Below are 15,621 nucleotides of genomic sequence, written 5' to 3' on the forward strand. Positions count from 1 at the left end.
CACCCAGGGCTGACCCGGCTCAGGATTATAGCTGATTTTCCGCAGGTGGCATCACTTGCTAGTGACATGAAGCAGGCACATTAGCCACCTCCCAAACACTGAGGCTCCTCCTGGGAGGAGACTTCAGACCCCCAATCCAGCCTCTGCACCACGATGTTCCTTAGTGTCACTACCGGTTTGCTGCCTTGGCCTCTAGCTTTGACCAGATCCTCGCCAGATTGTCGATAAATATCACCCATATACCACATCTAAGCTTGTGGTCCAGATGTGACCATGGTTCTTATTTTCTTCCCATCGATGGATTGTTTGATCTTTGAGTAATCATGTCGACAGCAAGGCCAGTACAGCCCTCTTGAGGCCTCCCCGAGCCGCCTCTGTGTATAACTGTCCTAGCACCCCAGGGGATCGGGTCTGAAGCCTGGCACTCAGACACGAGGATGTCAGCTGGAGAGACAGGAATTCACTCCTGCTGTGGCTTCTGCTGTGGCTCAATGTGGCCATAAAAACGGATCCCACAGGCCCTGACGTCACTTGACTCACTGCAGGTATGCTCCCACACTGCCGCGTTCCCCCAGAGACTGAGGGCTTTCTGCTTGTTCCGGAAGGCCCCACCCCCGAGGGGACACTGGGTCCAGTGGAGCGTCCAGCCTGCTTCCCCGCCAGCCCTTAGGGCCTTTGTGGGGCCTGGAACATCAACTAACCTCCCCTTAGGGACCACTTTGTCCTTTGCAGCCAACAGACCTAGGTCATAAGCACTTTAACTCACCTGAGGGTGTTTTCCTCACTTCAGGGGCAGTGAGGACTGGGCTTCTTCACACTCCAAGTGCCCCCGGTCTGGATGCAGACAGTCTGGCTCTCCCCCCAGTCCTGCAGGTTCCGGCCACACCTCCTGCTGGTCACGGAGTCTGTGCTGTATTCTCTTCCAGGACAACAGGTGCACTCTGCCCCCTGCCCCGTCCCCACCAGCAGTGGCAGAGGTGGAGGACAGGCGGGTGAGCTTGGGCCTGAGACACTGCCCTGAAATCAGTGCCCCAGAGGCCGCTGGTGACTAGAGGGACCACGGGGAAGAAGGCAGCATGGGATGGGAGGGGGAGGAAGGTTCAGGATAACGAGATGAAAAGGGGAACAGATAGCACCGTGAGGACCTCGACCATGAAAGGGAAGAAGATAGACAGTGACAGCTGGAGCGGTGTTGGCGTTAAAAGCTGCGGGCATTTTCATTTAATTTTATTAATTACCATTACATATAGTGACATATTTTTATTTGATTAAAGATTAGGTGCCATGTCATATAACAGGATATAGTATATTATTTATTAAATAATACATAATAGTAGATATACTAGCATGTTATGTTCTGTTTATTTATTATCAGATAGTATATAATACATATGTAGTTATTTATATACATAATATATAATTCATGCATCTATATAATATATAACACATAACAATGTAGGATTATGAATATTATATTTTATAACAAGATTACATAACAATAATGATGTAATATTATCCATTGTATATCTTGGCTCATGACACATTCTCACCTTAGGTGCCTGTCAGAAGTATTTATGTATTAAAATTAATATTATAAGAAACAGTTGTGAACCTGTCACCCAGCACCAGAACAGGACTATTGACAGTGACATACTGTGTCCTATCCTGCCCTAGGCCTCTTCTCACAGGAAGCAACCAGCATCCTGAATCCTGGCTTACACTTGCCTTGTGTTACTTTCACACACACAACATTTAAGATCAGTTAAAACAAATGAACTGCAGGTACATGCAACGAAGTGGATGCATCATACACCCTATGTTAAATTGAAAAAGTAAGCCCAAGAAGGTAGCCTATAGTGTGCTAAGCTTTTAACTGTGTATATATATGTCAACTAAACTCACTAAATTAAGAACAACTACAGCTAGAGTCCAGGTGGGAGAGGGACAGATAAAAGGTGAGGTGAGCAGATTTGCTGCAGGTGAGCGAGTTCCCTTCAAGTAACATGTCATTCTCTCTGAAGCAGGAGGCAAGGCCATCTGCTGGGAGTCAGGGAAGAGACAGAGGGAAGCTTAGAGGTGTGCAGAGAGCATAGAATGTTGACACCACTGTGTGGCAAGTGGGGAAATGTGCTCACTAGAGAAATCCTGGAGGATTGCCTGGCAGTGGCAACATGCTGGGCATTGATTTGTAGTCTTAGAAATCTGTGCTGGGAGAGCCTGCTGCCTGCAGGCTCAGAACAAATAGAGCTGGGTGAACCGAGATGGAAGTCATCCTGGTGAGGAAATGAAAAGATCAAGGGTCAAGGGGGTTTTGTTTGTCATAAAGAGAGTGCTGACTGTGGATGCAGAGCTGGAAGGTGGGGAAGTGGAAGTAAGAGGAACGTGGACAGGTAGGAAAGCAGAGGAGTCAGTGCATGATGCCCCAGTGAGGGTGAAGGAGGGCCAACGAGGCTGGTGGAGAAGCAGCTGGATGGCTAGAGTTGGGCACATAAAGGAGAGAGGCTGGACCTGGGGTGGAGACACGCCCGGGTATGAGCCCAGGGGTAGGGTGAATGGGAGGTGTCTGGCTCAGGCTGACGGAGAAGAAGACCCTACAATGACCATACTGGGTGGTGGAGGGAGAATCAACATTGACGTCTTGATGGTAGGCGGTGAGGCAATACAGAGTTGGTGGTCCAGCTGCTCCTGACTGAGGCAGATGAGCAGGGAGGCCAGGGTGGCAGGCACTGCTAGGAATGGACTGGGTTTTCCAGGTGTTCCCAAGAGAGGAGGAGAAATCACCTCATGGGGGAAAGTGAGCACAAGGAGGTCAACCCAGGCTCCTGATCAAACGGAGAGTGTGAGGGGGCAAATCGTCAACTCCAGAGATGGTGGCCTAGGAAGCAGGGACCATGGGTGAAGTGAGGGGACACTCAGAGAAGAGAGAGAGATGAGTCTTCTGGGTGTAGGGGGAAGAGAGGCCCCAGGACAAAGGAGCACAGGGGCACAGTGATGAGGATGGACTGGCTCTGTTGTGACACTGCAGGAATGGCTGGATCTTTGTCCTGAGGGCTTAGTTTGGGGGGGCTACTGGCCTCATGAGGGCCCCCCTCTCAGCAGCCTGGACAGATGCTCCCGCTCCTGATAGCTCTGTGGCCACCACTGTTCCCGGAAGGGCTCTGCCTCCATCTTCTATCAGACATTCCTGCCCAGTCCCCGACTGCCAGCGAGGGAGCCTGGGCCTCAGAGCCGTTTGCCGTGGAGGGACACAGGCTCCTTGGAGAAGCAGGCTGATCTTATTTTTCTCCGTAACCCACGGCCTAGCAAAGCGCCAGCCTATGGGTGGGCCATTCAGGGGCTCGGATACTTCTTAAATTAACTCAAAGCAGTAGAATAGCAGAGCTGGAGGAAGTGACCACTGAGCTCACAGAGTTCACTGCCCACACCCCCATTCTACAGATGAAGAAACAGAGGCCAAGCAGCCAAGGTCATGCTGCTCTTTAATGCTGGCCTCTGTTGGGCATACCAAGTGATGAGCTGCACTGAAGGGCCTGAGAGGGGGCTCTGGGGTCAGACAGCTTGGGTTCAAGTCCCACCCCTGCCATTTACTAGCTGTGTGATTAATGACTGTCCTTCCTGTAAAGTGCCACCTCATTTGTTTGTCATGAACACAGAGTTCCTTGAACAGCAGGACAGAATTCTTTAAAGGTTTGCTGTTGCTTTTGTTACTATTATCACCAAGTGAACCCTGAAATGAAGAACAAAGACAGCAAGATTTTTTATTTTAAAAGATTTTAAAATACGATGATGACTGTTTGATTTAATCTATTCAAGTTTGCATTTGACCCTTATTAACAACTGCACAATGGATGACTTTTGAGGAAATGTTACTTCATGTCTTTAATTCTCACTAACTACACAGGCTATTCAACAGGAAGCAATTTTTTTTCCAGGAAGAGGGACAAAAAGTTAACAATATCTCTGTACCTCTCGGTTCCCAGTGAGTTGGTTGTGATCTGTCAACCCAACTTTGGGGAAATGCCCTCTCCTCCTGGGCTCGCTGCACTGCCACGTGGCCTCCAGGGGGCGATTTACCCCCACACGAATCCAGTATCTTGGTTCATATCTTTGCTTCAGATCCCTCAAGGACTGCCCATGCACCAGGGCCCCATCTGCCCCGCCAGTCTCACCTGCTGGCCTCCAGGAAACTATCCTGGGTCTCAACCATCCTCTGTTCCTATGCCCGCCCCACTACTCTTCATTTTGTCCTTCAAGTGTGGGCTCCTGTGGCTTGCCACCAAGCAGGGGTCTCCCAGTCCTCCACCTTGGGGAACTGCATCGTCCTGCACAGTGCCTAGCGAAACTGTGTGGAGGCCGGAAGAATACAGAACAACAGGTGCTCAGAGGGGCTGCCTTTCCCACTGCAGGGGCCCTGGAGAGCTTTCTCCCAGCTGGTTATTCACAGGCGCTGAAGCTGTGGAATCTCGATCTTACCAATTTAAAGGGCATCATCACTAATTACAAAAGAAATCATTTTTTCAGTAGCAAAAGGAGAAAAGACTTTGTGCCCCATGCCCCCATCTTTCTTCCTCCGCCTTCAGAGGTGATTCTCACTCTCTGGGCAAGGGTAGAAAGCAACAAACAGAATATTATTTTTCAATGATTCTTCTTTCCCACTCTGAAGATTGCATCCCAAGACTGATGAAGGCTAGGATGGTTTGGCTTCCCTGTACTGAGTATTCAGAGGCTCAGGGTGGAGGGGGTTAGGGAGATAATTCAGCATTATGGAACCAAACAGAGACATTAAAAGGTTCTACTCTAAACAGAAAGGAAGCAGGATGCTATAGAAATGGGAAAACCATCATTGGAAATGAAATAACGAGTTACAAGACAATAAACATGAAGATGTAAAAAAGAAAAAGTATATCAAAATACAAAAAGGTGGGAAAGGGAGACGGGTAGCAAGAAAAGATAGATTTTTTCTCTTTCTTTTTCCTTTTTCTCATTATTCTTAGGATGTGTTGGAGCCTACGTGATTATCAGTCTAAAGGAAATAGATATGATAATGGGTTGATATACTTGAAAAATAGGGTAACCACAAATCGAAAGCATATAATAGAGTTGAAAAAAAAAACCAAAAAAGAAACAAACTCTTAATGGCTTAAAGACTTAAACATTAGACAAGACGCTAAAAAACTCTCAGAAGAAAACATAGGCAAAACATTATTTGACATCTATCTCAGCAGTGTTTTCCTAGGGCAATCCACCCAAGCAACAGAAAATAAAAGCCAAAATAAACAAATGGGACCTAGTTACACCTATCAGCTATTTCAAAGCAATAGAAACCATAAGCAAAATAAAAAGACAACCTATGGAATGTGAGAAAATATTTGCAAAAGATGAGACTGAACATGGCTTAACTTGTAGACTATAAAAATAGTTCATACAACTTAATAAGAAAAAAAAATAAACAACCCAATCCAAAAATGGGCAGAACAACTAAACAAGCAATTCTCCAATGAAGATATACAAATGGCCAATAGGCATATGAAAAAAAGGCACAATATCGCTAATTATCTTAGAAATGCAAATCAAAACTACAATAAGTTATCATCTCACACTACTCAGAATGGCCACCATTCAAACATCCACTCACCATAGATGCTGGAGAGGCTTGGAGAAAAGGGAACCCTCCTACATTATTGCTGGGAATGTAGTTTGGTGAAGCCAATGTGGAAAACAATATGGAGATACCTCAAAAGACTAAAAAAAGACATCATTTGATCCAGCAATCCCACTCCTGGGCATATATCCAGAGGGAACCTTAATTTCAAAATATACCTGCACCCCAATGTTCACAGCAGCATTGTTTTCAATGACCAAGACATAGAAGCAACCTAAACGCCCACTGACAAATGACTGGATAAAGATGTAGTATTTAGATATAAAAGAATATTACACAGTTGTAACAAAGAAGGAAATAATGCCATTTACAGCAACATGGATGGACTTGGAGATTATCACACTAAAGTGAAATAACTCAGACAGAGAAAGACAAGTAACATATGATACCACTTATATGTGGAATTTTTAAAAAAGATACAAATAAACTTATTTACAAAACAAAAACAGACTCACAGACTTAGGAAACAAACTTAGGAGTTTGGGATTAACAATTACAAACTACTATATGTAAAACAGACAAACAGCAAGGATTCACTGTAGAACACAGGGGAAAATGTTCAGTATCTTGCAACCTATAATGGAAAAGAACCTGAAAAAGAATAGACTATGTATATGTACAACTGAATCACTATGCTGTATACCTGAAACTAACAAAACAGCTGTATATCTGAAACTAACTAAACATTGTAAATCAACCACATTTCAATTAAAAAAAAAGATAAGCTCTAAATAGCTGTATTCAAAGAAAATCTTCAAATCTTACCTCCTACAAAAAGTAAAATGGGAAGCTTGAGCAGGACCAAATTATACTGAATGAGAGGTTACATACCTTCTCCAGCACGTGGCCCATGGTACACATACATCGTGTTTTCCTTCAGGTAAGAATGGCCCTTACTGCCCAGGGAGCGAGTCCTGCTGGGACAAGGCCTCTGTGGCAGTGGCCTCCTTGTCACCGCTCCATCTCACCAGAAGGCCAGGGTTTTCAGAGGGGAGGGAACACAGAGCTCATACACTTCAGATATATTTCCTGAGAAAAACTGTGGAAAGACCAAATTCACCTGCAGTGCAGGAAACATGAGCACGGCCCCTAAGCAGACTGACAAACCCGAAGCAAGACGGCCCGATGTTCACATCGGAACCAGAACAAAAACCGTCTGGCCCCAGTTAAACGATCACCATCTCACCTGCAATGAACTGTTCGTACTCATTGTCAGGGATGTTTCTGTTGAGACTTGAGAGATCAAAAAAGTCAGACCAGGGAATCCGGACCTGGTGGATGTCCAGGCTCTGCTAATGGTAGAGGCGGCCCCAAGGGGGTATCACCAGCACCGACTCTTCCATTTTCAGCAGGGTCTTCAGGAGGAAGGCGATGTGGATACAGACGCCCCTACGGAGGCTGAAGCCCTCCGGAGGGTTGACATAACACAGAAGGTACCTGGCAGGGAGCAAAGGAGAGCGGGTCTTCAGAGCCAAGTCTCTGCACAGGAATCCCGGCTTAGATAGAACAGATACAATGGGAATCTCTGCACAGCACATGGCCTAGACTCAAGACACGTTCAGCAGCTTCTGGTTTGTATAGTGGAGGCACTGCCCACCGATCTCTGTGTGGCCAATTATTTCGAGTCCGGGAGCACATGCAGAAGACATCTTGGCATCTGTCTATCAACGCTAAGCACCTGACTAGTACCTGAGCACCCGTTCTCCAGGGAATCTCAAACATCTTGGCCTAAAGACCCCTGTACACTCTTAAATACTGAGGACTTCAAAAGGCTGCTGTTTATGTGGGTTAAATCTATCAATAGTTCCTGTGTTAGAAGTTAAATAAGAACTTTAAAAAATGCTTATGAGTTCACTTAAAAATAATAACAACCTACTACATGATACCATTAATACTCTTAAGCAAAAAATAAGTATATTTTTCTAAACAAAAACCATTAATGAGAGGAATAGCAGTGATTTTAATTTCTGAGAATCTCTTTTGGACTGGTGAGAGCTTAATTCTATCTGCCTCTACATTACCTGTTTTGTGATATCACAGACTAGGTTTTCCCTGGAAAACCCCACAGGAAACTCGGGAGTGCAAGAGTGTGCAAAAGGCAGGTGACTTCCCGGCGTTCCTACGAAAATAGTCTTGCATCTCAGGGGCCTCGGACTCACTTTGATAACTGCTGCCCTACCCTAGGCGAGACTCTCCTACACAAGAGCCAGGCAAGTGTCCTGGCTTCTTTAATGAGTTACCGCAGCAACACCCCTCCCTTCTCTGTGTTAATGTTTCCCACAACCTCCATTACTGCAGATGAGGATGTAATCCTCAACTGAGGCCTCTAATCCCAGAAGACTACCAACCTTGAAAGGGAGGGCCCATCTACCATCTCTACACCCCGCACAGTCTATTTTGAGTCAAGCCCTAGATAACTGCTAATTGACACTGACCCTTGTCTTATTCCTGAGTTTTAGCGAAGGAGCCAACATCTGGATGGAACTGAAATTTCCCTGCTGATATACAAGGCTGATAAACCACCCTATTCCAACATCTGATTCTGGGGCTCTTCAAAACGCGGGTAAGGCCCCGCTTCATAAAAGACGGGTCCTCCACCTGCCCTTCCCAGGGGTTCTGGGAGGCCGCGGCCACGCAGGGCTACCCGGAGTCGCGGTCCAAGCCCCAGAGCCCGAGGGGGAGGAAAGCCGGAGGCTGTGCCCCAGCCCTGTCCCCCCCGCCCCAACCCGCTCCCCGGCACCACAGCCCTCCCCGGCCGCCACACCAACCCGGATCCCACCCCGGTCCATGTCCACTGGCCCCGCCAACGGCGCTGCCGTACGTTTACCGTCTGTGAGACGCCGCCCCAGAAAGGATGTCGGCCGCCGACTGACGCGGCCAGAACTAGTGGCCCGGCCAAGCAAGCCGCCATCCCCAGCAGCAAACACCGCCATGGTCCCGGGCAGCTGCACACTTCCGGAGCCAGCTGCCTGCCCCAGAAGCGCACGCCAGCCCGCGAGGAGCGCGGCGTCTTTATCCATGGCAACGCCGCGGGGCCCTCCCCTAGCGCTTGCGTCTGCGTCCTCCCGAGGTTAGACGTGCGAGAGCAGAACTTTCGGAGCCAATGGGAGCAAGGGCGCGGCCAGGACGGGGGTGGGGGGAGGCTTATGGGGCAGCTGGGTGGGGCCGGGGCGGGCGGGGCCGCGCGGAGGTCCTCAGCTGCAGGTGGCACCGGCCGGAGGCTGGGGCAATGCTGCCAACAGTGGGCGGGGCGGCGGGGCGGCGGGGCGGCGGGGTGGGGGCACCCTCACCTGTCCTTGTGCGGGGCTCAGCCAGGGCTCCGCGGCCTCCGCTTGCACCGGAAGTGGACCCAGGCTACCGGTGGGCAAGATAGAGGACTGAGCCCAGGCAGGCACGGCTGGCCAGGTAGGGCACCTGAAGTGCAGATCCGCCATGCCGGCTGCCGGCCTTGAATACGCGCTGCTAGGCAGTTTCCAAGAAGACGGGATCTGTCCCAAGAGGGGAGGTAGGGCAGGGTGCCAGATGCCTGGTTGGGTGCGGTCTTACAGGAGAGCCACGTTGAGAGGGTGCAGAGCAGCCCCTGTGTTGGCGGGGCTAGGAATTTGGGGTATAGGGTGGGGATGATGTGTGCCATTCCCTGTGGTCTCCCAAAGAACTCGCACCCCCAAGCAAAGGACCCTGCTCCCTCCACCCTTCACTGCATCCCCTGCCTTCCCCAGCACCACCGCCCCTGCCCCCGGAGTGTCCCATGACCTCTCCCCACACCAGGCACCGTCCCTGTTACAGGTACTTATCTCCTGGTGGTTCCAGCCCAAGGGTGGGGGCTGTATCTGACCAGTTAGGATGCCTGGAGCCTTTGTATGAAACCTCAGACTATAATGCAGGCGTGCACAGAGGCCCCTCAAACAGGATACCCTGCATTCCCTCCCCACCACGCACCCACAGCGCAGCTGCCACACCAGGCCAAGCCTGCTGGAGGACCGCTGTTCCCTCTCCACCTGTCCCTGATCAAGAGTGCACCGCCCACACTGCTGGGTATTTAGTGGGCCTTAGAAGAGCAGCTGGTATTTTCATGGACAAATATTTGCTCTTTTGGGAAGAGTTGAGTGCAAAGGGATGTAGGGTATGCCTTTTCTGTTGTCCTGGAACTGGTGACTAGGATGCAAACTTAAGTCAAAGCAGTTTTTAGAGAGAGCCGCAATATATCTTACCCAAAGATCACTGTTCCCCTACAAAGGCAACACCACCTGGCGGGTGGGGTCCTGGTCCCTCTTTCTGGAGGTTGGGCTTTGCACCCTCCAGCTGGGACAGAGCCCGAAACAGCTCTGAACACGCTCCAACAGGCTTTCCCAGCACAAACTGCCTTTATTTTGAATCTGGCTGAAGGAAGCAGCTGAGAAATCTGGGTAAATCTTCCTGGGTGTAACCATGCCTTTTGTGCTGAATGAAAGAGCGGCTCTCCACATGCTAACAGCTTAGAACTGAATGTGTGTCGAAGCCTTCATGCATGTAGCATGTTGGGAACAGCGTTTCATGGTGAGGGGAACTCTATAACTTACATGTGTATGGGGAAGCCCTCACTCCAACAGGGTTTTCCTGCACAAACTGCCTTTATTTCGAAATTGGCTCTTGCTGAGAAATCTTGGTAAGTGTTCTTAAGTGTAGCCATGCCCATTATGCAGGATGAAAGAGCGGCTCTACACTTTTTCACATCTCAGAGATGAATGTGTGTTGAAGCCGTCATTCATGTAGCGTGTTGGGAACACAGAATTTAGTGGTGAGAACTATGTAAATTACATGTCTATGATGAAGCACTCTCTCGAGCCGGGTATTCCAGTGCATACTGCCTTTATTTCGAAACTGGCTTCTCAGAAGCCTGTGGTCTCCACTGCAGGTCTGTCTCCAAACCCAGGGCCAGCATGGTAACTCTGCTCCCCCTGTCTATTCTGGAAGTTCTAGGTGTCCTCCATGGCCCTTCCACCATTATGTTTTTGGAAAACCCCGCAGATGGAATGGGCCTGAGAACAGGAGAGCTGGATGCCAGAAGCCACTGCCCAGTGTGAGGCTCCTGGGAGGGGCATCTCCTCTCCGTGGGCTCTGATCTAACCTCCCCTCTCCCCCACCCCCACCCCTCTCCTCCTGCATTTCCTGATTGATCCCTGGATAATGGTCCATACCAGGAATGACCTGGGAGAGGTTTTATGAGTCTTTAAGTGGAAAAAAAAAAGAAATCTTTAGACAAGTTACTGAAAGTAACTTCCAGCTTTACCGGGAAAGACCTCATTCCAATGTTTAAGGCTAGTTGACAGGGTGTCAAATTGCTTAACCACTCACATCTGAGCAAGTGCTACCTCTCTCTCCAGCTCCCCGCAGCATCCACCTGTGGCAACTTGGCCAAAAGAAGGCAAGAAAGCTCTTTCCCCTCGCCAGCACCAGCGTGGCTTTGGAGTCAGTGGAGGCTGAGAGAAAGAGCCCCGCCCTGAGGTTTGAGGGGCCTCCAGCCACAGCCAGAGGAGCGGGGGTTTTCAGAGTGGCCCAGCAGGGAAACCAGGCAAGGCCACCTGGCCCAAGTCTTCCCTGCCCAGAGAGCCCCATGAACTGCTTTGGGCCACACTCCCCGTTTGGGCCCCCTGCAAAAAGTTACCACGGGAGCCACACCTGAGAAGGCAGAAGGACAGCCCTTTAGCCTGGGGTCCCAGCAGGTGTGTCCTGTGAGACCTGTGGCCACATAAGTTACTTGTCTCTCCAGGTCACTGAAGGGACTGTGCTGGGCATCTTGGTGGTCAGGGACATGGGAACACCTCTAAACTCTGAAGAAGGACAGAGAGACTCTTCCTGGAAGCAAGGATTCCAGGGAGACACCTTGCCCAGAACTGGGGGACTGTGTCCTGAGTAGACCCCTGGGAGGCAATGTGGGGCTGTGGGGTCCTCTTCTGAGAAGGGAGCAGGTGAGTTTTCCGGGGGTGGGGTCCTGCTTTGTCCAGACATGTCCTTGTGTAAGACTCATTTACAAACACCTCCAAGTCCACCTAGGGGTGGCCCCAGAGGTGGGGGTAGAGGAGGAGAGTGAAGGGTGCAGACTTAGGGCCCCCTGAGCCACCCAGGGAGCCAAGGGTCAGTGGGAACATCTTGGGAGTCTAGTGCAGGGGTGGAGGACGAGCACTAAGAACATGCCAAGTCATGCAATAAAGTGACCCATGACCACGAGACACAGGTGGCCGTACACCAAAAGAGGCAGATAGAAATTTAGACCCAGGATCTGAGAACCTTGAGAGGGGCTGGAGGGTCCCAGGAACCCTCAGGAACAGCTCTTCTAGGGGCACAGACATCCCAATACACACATTTCTCATGGAAGCTTTTTGGGGTGTAGAGTGAGTTACCAGGATCCTGAACTTAGTATGGAATCCCACCCCCTTGTTCATCATGGTACCGGGCAATAAATTGCTGTCATTTGTCCCTGGACATGCACAGGGGAGCTGACTGCTGTGGGGGTCACTGCAGGACTAGAATCTTCTGGTGTCTGCTCTGTGACCACAGAAACCCAGGGGGATTTCTCAACGGGAGAACCTGGAGACCATGCCTGCAAGGACCACCCTCATGGGATGGCCAAGGAGCTCGTGGTACCCAGGTCACCAAGTGACGAAGTTGTGAGGTTGCCTGGGGTATCCTGGGGGCATGTAGATTTCTGAGGTCAGCACGTGGGCCCAGCACTGCTGGATGGTCTGCACAAAGAGGGCCCTGCCCTCCTGATGATGGCTCTTAACACCTGCAGGGAAACTGCTCCCAGGGCTCCTGGAGGTCCATATTGAGAGTGTCCTGCCAGCCTTGTGGGGTCACCTTCCCCTGATGCAGAAGCAGACCTCTCTCCCTTGAGGCCCAGGGGACACCTGGCTCAGGTGCCACCTGTGTGCCCTGGACACGCAGAGCCCCAGAGCTCTGGCACAGCCTGGGGTGTGGTGGTGTCCGGGCAAGAAAGGCCCTGGGAAGGGGGTCATTCAAGGGCAGAGGCCACTCTGCAGGGATGCTGGACCTGGCAGCAATGCACTGCTTCAGTACTCCCTTGGGTTGGGTCTCCAACCTGTGGGATGGAAGGGCCACTCCTTCCTGCGGTGCAGTCGGGGGAACTAGATCCATCGTCAAGGTCAGCCCTGAAAATGGAGGCTGCGCTACCTCCATTCCTGGAAAGAAAATCAGTCCCCTCCAGTCCAGGTGATTCAGAAAGTCATTCAGCAATGTTCGGGGCCTCCACTTTAGGCTTTGAATTAGAGCTGAGCGGCTTAGGAGGCCAGATCCCTGTCCGTGGCTCCAGGAGCAGGCTTTCTGCTGGGGGACAGGATCCTCACAAACACCTGTGTCTTTGTGGGACACTCCCCTCTGACAAGCTGGGAGGCAGGGTGCAGTTGTGGGAAATCGTGTTTACATGAGCAGAGGGCCACCATGTGGTGGGGGCACAGGAGACTGTGAGAATGAGTCCCACAGCCTTTCTGGAATCAAAAAACTGGCAAATGTGAAAAAGTGCATAATTTGTTTTATTGAACAGGCTGCTTATGTACGTTTGGAGGACCAGGTTCAAGGACTCAGCATCCCTCCAGGACAATAGCCTCAAGAGAAGAACAGACAGAGCAGGAGGAGATCTGGGGTTTCTCCCAGGAATGAGGTGGAACAGGGATTTCTGCAGATTTGCAAGGAGTCCCCGACCACTGAGCATGGGGTTACAGCCCCACGAGCCCCTGTCATGTTTGGCTTGGGCTCTGGTTCTGGCCTGCTCATGTATTCTTCCAGCAGAGTTCCAGAAACTCAGAGGGTGGAATTACAGGGGCTGCGTTTGGAACCTAGTGAGGAGTTGGAGGGTCCTTTATATTGAGTCCTTTCATCCTAATCACCGTAGCTGAAGCCCAACACCCCCCAGGCCCCCATGGTTGCCGTGGAGGGAGAACAAGCCTGGCAGGCGACCTAGGGGTCCCACTACTGTGTCCTTCCCTTGTCTTTGTTCCCTTTCACCCCGGAAGGTGTGATTGTCTCGTGTCATGGTGGCTTCCACAATGTCCCTCCCAGTAATCTCTCTTCTCCATCAGGTGGGGTTCCCAACCCCGCTCAGCCTTCTCTGCATGGATGCTGAAGGACCAGGCCCACCTGAAGTTCTGAGCTCGAGCAGTAAGGTGGAAACAAAGAAACCAATGGAAAAAAGAAGCAAGTGATTGTGGCAAAGCTCCCCACCACAGAGAAGCTGCCCTGAGTGGAAGGGAGAGTGTGGGCATGCCCGTTTGTTTCCTATCTCCCAGTGCTCTTAGCTTTCTTATTGCCTACCTGCATGGTTACAGCAAAATGATCTGCAAAACTGAAAATATTTACTCTCTCGCTTTTACAGAAAAGGCTGGCCAGCCCCTGGTCTGGTACCAGGCAAGAGATTGGAGTTCCTTTCCAGTTTGGAAACATCTTGGCAGGCCCAGGTTTGCAAAGTTCTTTAAGAGTAGTTACGGAGTTTTGCTTTTAAACTTTTTTACGGCTGTATATACTTGTGAGATGTGGTTGTGATGTATAATTCTGAGCCGGGATTTTCTCAAACTGTTTCTCACTTCTTATACCAGACATTCCTAAATTCCAAGTGGAACTGCATATTAAGGAAGCCATGGAATTTAGCAAAAGGATACAGATCTCATTTCCTTTTAAGCATCGATGTACCTCCATCATGGCAGTATTTGTTATGTGTTATTGATAGGGGAACTAAGTAGTAAACAGATTAATAGAAAATAGGGGATTTTAGGTACACAGGTTCATCTTTTCAACATTGTTTGTAATATTTGCAGTTTAAGATGACCATTCCTGAGAAACAGGCAGCCTCTTAGAATGAAATAGCATTTCCTCTGAACCATAATTAATTTTTATTTTGTAGACAGCAGGAAGGGTAATAACACGTCACACATTTGGGGACGTCAAAGGGAAAATGTAACTTTCTGGGAGCGCACTCCCCCGCCTCCCCCTGCCCTTTTTACTGTCCCATTCTCCCTGGAAGGCTCTTTCTTATCTTCTGCTCATGGCTCCAGTAACTCTTTCTTCCTCCTTGTTCCTCAGCTGGTAAGGTTAGTTTTCTACTTTGAACAAGCAAACAAGCCAACAGAAGAGAAATTTCACAAGCAACTCCCAGCACATCCGCTCGCCTTCTGATGTCTGTGACCTCACTCTCGGTGCCCCACCGCTTATTAAAAGTGGCATCGAAAGCCAGTTCCTCCAAAAGTCCCCGAGGCCCCATCCCTCCCATCTTCTCTGGGTTGTCACTCCCAAAACCATCCTCTCTTTCACTGCCTCATCTATTTTGTTCTCCTGCTAGTTGGCACCATCAGTATATAAACGTCCATCCTCTTAAACCAACAGCACTCCTTGACCCTAATTCACCCCCACCAATTGCCACCCTGTGTCTTTGCAGCAAATCTTTAAGGAGTTGTTTAAACTCACTGTCTGCATCTTCTCTTGAGCCATCCCCTTTTACACCCATTCTGGCTTTTCGCCTGATCCCTCGCTCTATGGAAACTGCCCTGTCAAGGCCATCAGTGACCCCATGTTGCTAAATATAGTGGTCAATTTTGACTCCTCATCATGCTTGGCCCCTCGGCAGCATTTGACCCAGCTCTTCCATCCCTCCTACCCCGTGTTCCTGCTTCACTCAACCTCCAGCCCATCTCTCTGTCTGTTTCTGCTTTTGGCCTGCTGGCTGGTCCTTTGCCAATGTCTCCTGTTTTTTCCAAACATATACTGTGGGTGTTCCCCAGGGTGGGTTCCTGGGCCTCTCCTCTCTCTCTCTGCTATTCCTTTGGTGGAAGCAACCCAGCCTTGGAAATTGGCATGCCATCAATTTCTCGATTTCTCCAAAATTCCCTGATTTCCCCTTTCCATCTGAGCCTTTATCCCTGAGACTCACATCACATTCTTTTCCTTTCATTCATCTTGCTTTCACATTCATA

General features: G+C 49.8%; 2 long non-coding RNA genes across 2 annotated transcripts; one reads left to right on the forward strand and one right to left on the reverse strand.

The window, feature by feature from the left end:
- Window positions 1-3,497: 3,497 nt before the first annotated feature.
- On the reverse strand, window positions 3,498-8,622 carry LOC140694757 (uncharacterized). Its single transcript, XR_012070378.1, has 4 exons — window positions 8,490-8,622; window positions 6,849-7,099; window positions 6,494-6,701; window positions 3,498-3,727 (listed from the first exon to the last, which is right to left on the reverse strand). It is a non-coding gene; the product is annotated as an uncharacterized lncRNA (long non-coding RNA).
- A 1,845-nt stretch (window positions 8,623-10,467) lies between these two features.
- On the forward strand, window positions 10,468-13,932 carry LOC140694740 (uncharacterized). Its single transcript, XR_012070355.1, has 5 exons — window positions 10,468-10,721; window positions 11,026-11,146; window positions 11,412-11,610; window positions 13,203-13,319; window positions 13,738-13,932. It is a non-coding gene; the product is annotated as an uncharacterized lncRNA (long non-coding RNA).
- The last annotated feature ends 1,689 nt before the right edge of the window (window positions 13,933-15,621 follow it).

Source organism: Vicugna pacos, unplaced genomic scaffold, assembly GCF_048564905.1.
Source record: "Vicugna pacos unplaced genomic scaffold, VicPac4 scaffold_103, whole genome shotgun sequence".
NCBI lineage: Eukaryota > Metazoa > Chordata > Mammalia > Artiodactyla > Camelidae > Vicugna > Vicugna pacos.